Here is a 9,715-nt window from a genome sequence, read left to right as displayed (position 1 = left end):
ATCTAGCATCTTGATACTGCTGAGATTCAGAATCTATGACAAAGTTGCACTTTTGCCATCCAGCTTTCCTGTCACTTAGACACTATGTGTGCTTGCCATTTTACACTTAGCTGTTGGGACTTTCACAATGGGAGTTGGTGGGAGTCCCTCAGCACCAACCACTACTGGTTTCCCGAAGCTGCCTTATTGGTAGTATTCTTCTTACACTGGCTCCTCATATGTCCTTGCTCTCCACAGTTCCATTAACCTTTCTGGGTAGCAGCCTTTCGTGCCATGGCATCTTCCCTGTGTTGAAGTTGCCGGCATTGAGCTTTCTTGTAAGTAGGTTTGTTACAGTACCAGCAAGGTCCCTCAAACTTCTCTGAGAGCTGACCTTTTCTGGCCTTGGATCCTGATGACTGTGCCAACCTTGGTACCTCTGTGCTGGACTTAACATAGGATTCGAATTCAAGAGCTCTGGCCATCGTATCCTGCATAGTAGAGGGGTGTGCTTGCTTCACTTGTATCTTCAGTAGTGTCCAAGGCGTCAACAAACTGATCCCTCAGCAACAGCTTGAGAACATAAGGTGGTGCATTTGGGTAAGCCTTGTGTGTCATACTTTCCAAGTCCTGTGCCAGCTCTTGCAGGCTTTCCCCTTTAGCACGGACTCTTGTCCTAAACCTAGCCCTGTAGACTTCGGACTGATTTTGAGTTCCATACCTGAGTTCTAGAGCAGCTACTCGTGCTTCATACTTGTGCCTGTCGTCTGCCTACAACTGTCCAAGTATTTCCAGTGGTTGTCCCTTCAAGCTCGTTGCCAGATATACTGCTTTCTGCTCCTCTGTCGATCCATTCATCTCTGCCAGTAGCTCAAATTGTGCTCTATATGCCCCCCACGGTGCCTTCCCATTGAATTCCTGTGGCTTCCTTCGTACTGAATCACCCCTATTAATGACATTCATATCTGGGATGTGACTTCTAACAGGACTGAAGATGTCTGCATTAGGGTTTTGCTGCGGGGTCTGGAAGGGGCTTGCCGTTGTCTGGGGCTGATTAAGTCGATGGTTAATGTATCCTCCTTGTGTAAAAGACAATAAATCATCTTTTAATGTATTTAATTCGTTTTGAAATTTACTAAGATTTTCCATTTGTATTTCTTGTTTCCTTTCTTGTTCCACTTGCCACTGCTGTACTCTCTCTTCTTGTTTATTTTCCTTTTCCTCCAACAACTGTTGTAAATTTTTTTTGTTTATTTTCTCGTTCTTCTTGTTTCTTTTGCTGTTTTTGTTTTAATGCCATCAAATCTGCTAAGATGTAGTTTGGTTTGTCGCTTCTCTTTTCCATTTTTTTTCAGTCCCACTGTCTGACACCAATTTGTTACGTCTCTGGTCGTTGGTTACTTTTTCTAAGAATTTCTTTCCGAGAAATTTCAGCAATATAAGTATTTTCTTAAATAAAACTAGTTTATTCTTTCTCAATTCAACTTTGCAATACAGTTAATTTCCACAGTCACTTTAACTTAAACACATGCTATAATTCACAACGAACGATTCATGCACTTTACTTACTACCTCGCTTGAGTCAATTGTCCGTCTCTATCTCTGCCTGTCTGCAATTCAATTGTATATGCCGTCACTTTTTGCCGGTTTTATATATACGAAATAGAGGGGGTCCGGCAAACACTCTTCCTTTACGAACTTCTAGATACTCATTACGTGTTACTAGCGTCGCGTGAATTCCGCTGTGGTAACAATATAATTCACAGTCAATCTTTAAAATAGAATTCACAGTCAATCTTTAAAGTATAATTCATAGTGAATCTTTAAAATACAATTCACAGTCAATCTTTAAAATACAATTCATAATCAATCTTTAAAATATTGGTCATAACAAATCCTAAAATATGGTTCATATCCATTTGGCCATCTCTAAAATATAGTTTATACTTTACTGCAAACCTCGAGGCCGAGACGATTCGTTTGGTACCACTTAGAAGTTGGTGCGACTAGCGGTTTTTGAGGAGTTACGTGACACATACAGACGCACAGACACGGAATCTTTAAAATATGTAAAATGTAGTTTATATCTATATCTAAAAACAATAATTTGTATTCAATTTCCAAAACATAAATCACGTCAATCTTATCATAAAATTTAAATCCTAGCTAATTTCCACAGATTTGCTCTCGATCAATAAATTCGTTTTTACGGAACATCCTCTTACATATGCATATAAAAACGAGTTCCAAAATACCTTTCCGATTGTATTAGTAGGAAGAGGGTTAAGTGTATTAAGAGGATGACATTGCAGGAGGTAAGATGGCAATTAATGTTTAACGTATACATGTTCAGTAAGATGGTAATTAATGTGTAACGTATACCTGTTTAGTAAGATGGCAATTGATGTGTAACATATATCTGTTCAGTAAAATGCCACTTGATGTGTAACGTATACATGTCCAGTAAGATGGCACTTAATGTGGAACGTATACCTGTTCAGTAAGATGGCAATTGATGTATAATGTATACATGTTCAGTAAGATGACAATTAATGTTTAACGTATACCTGTTCAGTAACATGGCAATTGATGTGTAATGTATACATGTTCAGTAAGATGACAATTAATGTGTAATGTATACATGTTCAGTAAGTAGGCACTTAATGTGTAACGTATACATGTTCAGTAAGTTGGCACTTAATGTGTAATGTATACCTGTTCAATAAGATGGCAATTAATGTGTAATGTATACATGTTCAGTAAGATGGCAATTAATGTGTAACGTATACATGTTCAGTAAGATGGCAATTAATGTGTAACGTATACATGTTCAGTAAGTTGGCACTTAATGTGTAATGTATACATGTCCAGTAAGATGGCGATTAATGTGTAATGTATACCTGTTCAGTAAGTTGGCAATTAATGTGTAATGTATACATGTTCAGTAAGATGGCACTTAATGTGTAATGTATACATGTTCAGTAAGATAACAATTAATGTGTAACGTATACATGTTCAGTAAGATGGCAATTAATGTGTAATTTATACATGTTCAGTAAGATGGAAATTAATGTGTAATGTATACCTGTTCAGTAAGATGGCAATTAATGTGTAACATATACATGTTCAGTAAGATGACAATTACTGTGTAACGTATACATGTTCAGTAAGTTGGCAATTAATGTGTAATGTAACATGTCCAGTAAGATGGCAATTAATGTGTAATGTATACATGTTCAGTAAGATGGCAATTAATGTGTAATGTATACATGTTCAGTAAGATGGCAATTAATGTGAAATGTATGCATGTTCAGTAAGATGACAATTAATGTGTAATCTATACATTTTCAGTAGGATGACAATTAATGTGTAATGCATACATGTTCAGTAAGATGTGTAATGTGTAACGTATACATGTTCAGTAAATTGGCAATTAATGTGTAACGTATACATGTTCAGTAAGATGGCAATTAATGTGTAATGTATACATGTTTGTAAGAAGACAATTAATGTGTAATGTATACATGTTCAGTAAGATGGCAATTAATGTGTAATGTATACATGTTCCAAGTTTGATAACATGTTTTATTACGAATTTGAAAACACTTAGGTTCGTTATCTAAACACCACCAAATGCTTTCTTTATTATCTTATTTAGTACACATAGAGTTGCTAGGAAGGTACTTACCATACTTAGTTATAAGACACATAGAGTTGCTAGGAAGGTACTTACTATACTTAATTATGAGACACATAGAGTTGATTAAAGGGTATTTACTATACTTAATTATGATTCTTACAAAGGTATTCACACATTTGTTTTTATTTTGAAAAGCTCTAAAGTCCTCAAAACATTTTAATGTCATAAGTACGGTAGTACTTGTAGTAGGAATGTGTCAGATGTGCAATATGTGCAGTGCAAAAAAAAAAATCTCAAACATAATGCAAACAGCATCTAAACAAAACTATATAAGCACTTTACACACACTGTTGAGTAGTAAACAAACCAACTGCAAGGTAACAAGCCACCAAAGCAATTGAGAAAGTCGACAGAATAAAAATTCACAAAACCACAAATTTGTCAATCTCACTGACTGATTATCGTTGTTGGAAAGGCATAGTTCTCTCCTGCCTTCACCTTATGCAAATCTAAGTGTACATGAATGAAATACGTTGTCTTGGCTAAAATCGTTTTTCTTAGTTTACTTATAGCCTTCTTAACAACAACAACCATTTAGCAACACTATTAACGAGCTAACAATACACTAGTATCCATATTCTATGATTATGAGCATGCTCTGTGAGTTGCCAAATAACAACATGCTCTCATATACGTGCGAGTGTGATTTCTTATGTGCTTGCACTACATGATCGTCCTACAGCTCTATCAGCTAAATATTAAAACGTGACTAAGTAGGTTTTCTAGATCTAGGTTCTGACTATTATATCTTTGAAAGTGAAGTTTACGGTTCTATACTTCTGACTCGACGGGTCCTGTGTTTATCTTAGCAGTTGGGACCCGGTATGGCCAGGTGGTTATGGATCCTTTCTCACAATCTGAGGGTCACGGGTTTGAATCCCCGTCCCACTAAACATGTTCGCCCTTTCAGCTATGGGATATTATAATGTAATGGTCAATCACACTATTTGTTGTTAAAAGAGTAGCCTAAGAGTTGTCAGTGGGTGATGATGACTAGCTGCCTTCCCTCTAGTCTTTCACTGCTAAATTAGGGACAGATAGCGCAGATAGCTCTCGTGTAGGTTTGCGCGAAATTCAAAACAAACCAAATTTAGCAGTCGGTGTCCCAGACGTGATTCTCCTATGCGAGGATGAATGCCACCACTGCCGAAGTTTGACACGGCTTTGCTCGATCGCTCTGGACTTAAAACAAGAAAAATAAGTTGTATAATTTAACTTTGAATTGTTTTCACACAAAGTGTGACTTATTGACATCTAAGGTTATATTTGAAACAGTACATTTTTAAAAATATGCCTTTCAAGGAAACTAAACAAGAGAAAAGGAGAAAATCGTATGTTGATAACCTTAAACTCTTTGTCCTAGCGAAGAAAGCATTACTGAAAGAATAGAGATAAAGTTAAAAACAGTAATGCTGAATATATGAAACAAGCCTTAGTCATTAGTATAGCTAAAGAAAAGGCTACCACCCTGGCTAAATGGAAAAAAACTATAGCAAAGATATCAGCAAAAGCCAGTTTTATCAGTAGCTAATCCATTCTAAGTATTCAACAAATTTAACAATTTTAAAAGTCAACGTTTTTGATACTGTTCTGTTGGCTCACCCCTTACCAGACAAATAGCTGCAATGTCAGAGATAAGAAAGTATGACTATTGGAGCTTCCTTTCTCACTTATGACATCAAACATCACCCTTGTGATGTCATGTATTTTGTTAGGGTCACGTAATTTGATTACATACATGTACTTGGTTGCTGAAACAAAGTTTACAATAGTTTAAAAAACACACAAAGTAGGAATGGGTTTAATGATGACCACACCCACTTTAAGGTTATACTGTGTTAAAAACTATCAAGCATTGTAATGTTATCCCACCCATTTCTACCTTGTTTCCATACTTTTTGGTGCTCACATTCATACTTCCTATTTTTTTATTTATATATGTTTCTCTCACTTGTATTAACAAACTACTTTCATCCATAGGCCTACGTCAGTTATGAGATAAGTATTGTAAAAGTATAGAAAATGTGATAATTACCATAAAATTCATATGAAAGGCATTATTTGGTGATATTTTACCTCTAGAATCATCTGATTGAAGACTCAATAAGACAAGTGAATTTCTTAAATATCGAATTTGCAATAATAAAGAGAAACACACTGATTCACAAATAACAGTTTTTGTTTGCTTTTTACTTACTTGTAAAGAATCAGAAAAATATGAAATGTACAAACAAAGAAAGTTTGAGAGCATGACCTGGTCGTCACTCTTCTGATTTTAAGTTAAATGTTGCTTTATGGAACTGTCCCTTGGTGGGACAGCAATAAGGCTACGGGCTTACAATGCTAAGATACGGGGTTTTAGTCCGCATGAAGGACACATCACATAGTCATATGTGGCTTTTCCCTCAAACAAAGAAACGTTATGCGTTATGGAATTACTAATGAATTATATACTGTTTTACGTAATTACAAAAAATTGTGTCAAGTCCTAATCAAATTAACATTGGATTTAATGAAAGCCAAACTGAAGAATGAAAAAAATCTCCTCGTTTTTTTAATTGGGTTTGAGGATCTTTCACGAATAATAAATCAATCAGTTTCTATTTTAAAATAAATGAGTTGGATAAATGAGTTTAATATCCAAATCAGTATGTCCGGAGAGTAAAAGTATCATATTTGATCAATACAAAATTAGAATACAAAGACAGAAGGACGAAGCTAACTCTCTCTCTCTTTCTAAAGTTCCTTAAACTAAATTCTCACACTTTCCCTAATTAGATGATAACCCTGTTTCCTGCAGGGCTGCCAACACATAGGACTAACAGAAGCTAATTAGTTCAACATCGTAATTAGCCGAACCAAAGAGGAGGCAGAAAACTTTGTGCTTGACAAATTCAAGAAGGGAAAAATCAAGCCTCGAATATTACAAGCTACAAATTTTTATACAGCAAAAGAACAAAAAAAATATATATACATGTAGAATTAAATATTACTCAAAACATTTTAAATGATAGTTTGCAAAGAAATTAATCTAACAAACAAATGACTGATATGTCTTGAAGAAGTTAAAGCGCTCTCTTAATTTTATATTTTCTGTTAAAGCAGTTACATTTCGTAAAAAAACTCAGCGATTAATTCATTAATATTGAACTATATATTTCTTAGAATTCCCACTACGTATCTTCACAATAACACGTTCCGCATTTAGGGGATATATATGCCTTAATTATACAAAACCGTTTTCATACCATATAAAGTTAATTTCCATAATCTTATCAACAGTAATGTTACAAAGTGAAAAGGGTGAATTGAATTTGTTTCATTAGTTATTTTTATATTTTAACTTAACCAGAGAACAGAGAAGTATTTACGAAGATACAATGATTTTTTTTTAGGATTAATGAGAACGAATTTTCGCTGAAAGCTGGCTTCTGGCCATCAGTTGTTCTAACGCGATTTTACTGAGAACAAACTTATTTTCTTTAAAAAAACAAAAACAAAAACGCGTTTGCTAGTCGTCCCAAACCCGTTCAAATGACAGAAGCGACAATTTCTAAGCTTACCTGCCAGTGCAAGGCTGCAAAATGCTTTCAATATTAAGAGTGCAGTAGGTTTGGATGTCACGATTTAGGCACTGTGTAATTTCCAATCGCCCGACTTCGGTATTGTAATTTTCCACCCATACAGTCTCCACCCTTTCCAACCGAAGCAAAACGTTCCACGGATAGCGCCCTACTTATTCCCTTAATTTACTTGTGCTTATCCAGATCTGGCAGGGAGCCAGAGACCTTGCCCTCATAGCAAACTACTGTAATTTACTTGTGCTTATCCAGATCTGGCGGGGAGCCAGAGACTTTGCCCTCATAGCAAACTACTGTAATTTACTCTTGTTAAGTCGCTGGAAAAACATCATGAACGTGCACTTTAAATGTTCTACTAAGACATTTCTTAGACAAATACAACAGTTCAGTTCGTAACGTGAGCATAGACACCTGTTTAACAACAACTAGTGTAGATATAGGCGTCTGATAATTGTATTTTGCTGAACACCCATACTGAATGAAAGTTTGAATATATATATGTGTTTATAGTATTATATAACAATAAACATATTTGGCAACTGTTTGAATATTCATTTTGTTAATTTCAAAATACCATTTAGATATTTCTTCTTTCGTGGTCTTAATAGTTAGTCCTAAAACTTCTTAACTGTGTTTCTTTATCCAAACTTTGCAGACGTTTCTAAGATGACTTGGTCCTTAAATTAGAATTTTACATAATTTATGTTTTATATTATCTAGATATTTAACATAATATTTCTTACTTTTGATATATTGTCGTTTCAACTTCCTTTTCGCTTTAAATCTCATTTGTAAGAATCCAGTTATATTTCCTTGTCTGTCCCATTAGTAGAATAAGGCCTAGGAATTTCCTCATGTCTGTAGGTGTAACTTCAGACCATTGAAGTCCTTCAGATGACATTTTTTGTATCTCCGCAGTTTGATTATGTTAGGTACACATTTCCTGACAAAACAAGTCATCACCAAACATTAGACTTGTCAAGGCAGCAATACTTTCAGGTTGGGATGGACCCCTTAAAACATTTCCAAGTTTGGTGGAATATCCAATTATCATTATCTCAATGGGATAAAAAATCACTAACAGGATCATTTGTAGAATCATCCCCACTTTTTGATTCAGAATCAGTTGAGAGCTCAACAACTTTACATATCTTTGTAGGTCTAACAACGTCACTGTAGCTAGAATCACTGTCAGAATGATCCACAAACACATCCACATCAGAATCTTCACCTTCACATGGAAGATCTGACAAATTATCATCAAATAGTTCAGTAATTATCTCATCTTCACTCAACGAGAAGCCATTTATAAAAAGATGGGTATTATAAGCAAAAATCAGAAAAATAATAACTGTCCGGAACAAAATAAAACGCGCCCGACTCCTTTCGAACGCAACGTTTTAATAAATGGCACATAAAGACGCTCTGCACGAAACACGAGTAAAATCGTGACCCGTCCGCAATGTGACCCGTCCACAATGTGACCCGTCCGCAATGTGACCCGTCCACAATGTGACCAGTCCGCAATGTGACCCGTCCACAATGTGACCAGTCCGCAATGTGACCCGTCCACAATGTATTACAAAATTATGTTGTTGTTTTAGCGCAATGTCACACAGTCCACCGCGGGAATTGAAACCTGAATTTTAGCGTTATAAGCCGCTAAACTTACCGTTGACTCACCGAAGAAACTTAAAAGTCAATAAGAGTGATTCAGTTATTTTTTTTATAGATTCCAATCTGCCTTAAAAACGAAATTTGTATTAGACATAAAAAAATCGATATGAACGAGTTAGTCCCAAGTTGCTAGTAATACCATCATTAGATTATTTATAATGTTAAGGATTAGATATGTGATCTACTTGCCACTATTTTTCTAAGTTTTTGAATAGTGGGCAGGTGACAGGGGGCTGGAAGATCGCTAATGTAAATTCGTTTGTTTGCAGTTAAGCACAAAGCTACACAATGGGATATCTGTGCTCTGTCCACTACAAGTATCGAAACTCGGTTTCTAGCGTTGTAAGTTCGCAGACATACAGCTGTACCACTGGGGAGGGGGGGTGTTCAATAGAGTTAATAAGAATTGTCCCAGTAATTATAGGGTTATTAGTCTTACATCTGCAGGAACTTGCAATGAGAGACGTTTTTCATGAGTAATGTACTAATCTATCTGAATACTGACTCATCTTATTCATAATAAGAAGTTAAGCCACGTGCATATGATATTATACGTAGTAAAGTTCATTGTTGAAATACTTTTATTTATAGTATAACATATTTTTTTTGAAAGTAAAGATAATAATAAAAGTTAAGGGAAAAAAATTATAAGTTTCATTTATATCACTTTACAGTGCCTGGCATGGCCAGGTGGATAAGGCGCTCGACTCACAATCTGAGGGTCGCGGATTCGAATCCGCATACCACCAAACATGCTCGCCCTTTCAGCCGTGGGGGC

The 9,715-nt window shown here is 35.6% G+C and overlaps 1 protein-coding gene across 1 annotated transcript in view; it reads right to left on the bottom strand.

Moving 5' to 3' along the window:
- LOC106474654 (uncharacterized protein C11D3.03c-like) overlaps nucleotides 1-7,413 on the bottom strand; it is a 25,401-nt gene extending 17,988 nt beyond the window's left edge. Inside the window, exon 1 of the mRNA XM_022402956.1 lies at nucleotides 7,243-7,413. The gene's annotated coding sequence lies outside the window, so the exon portion shown is untranslated. The remainder of the gene's footprint in view (nucleotides 1-7,242) is intronic.
- Nucleotides 7,414-9,715: the final 2,302 nt, after the last annotated feature.

Source organism: Limulus polyphemus, unplaced genomic scaffold (assembly GCF_000517525.1).
Source record: "Limulus polyphemus unplaced genomic scaffold, Limulus_polyphemus-2.1.2 Scaffold7483, whole genome shotgun sequence".
In the NCBI taxonomy this organism is placed as follows: domain Eukaryota; kingdom Metazoa; phylum Arthropoda; class Merostomata; order Xiphosura; family Limulidae; genus Limulus; species Limulus polyphemus.
The sequence above is the reverse complement of the archived record's forward strand: the minus strand, read 5'-3'. Positions and strand labels throughout refer to the sequence as shown.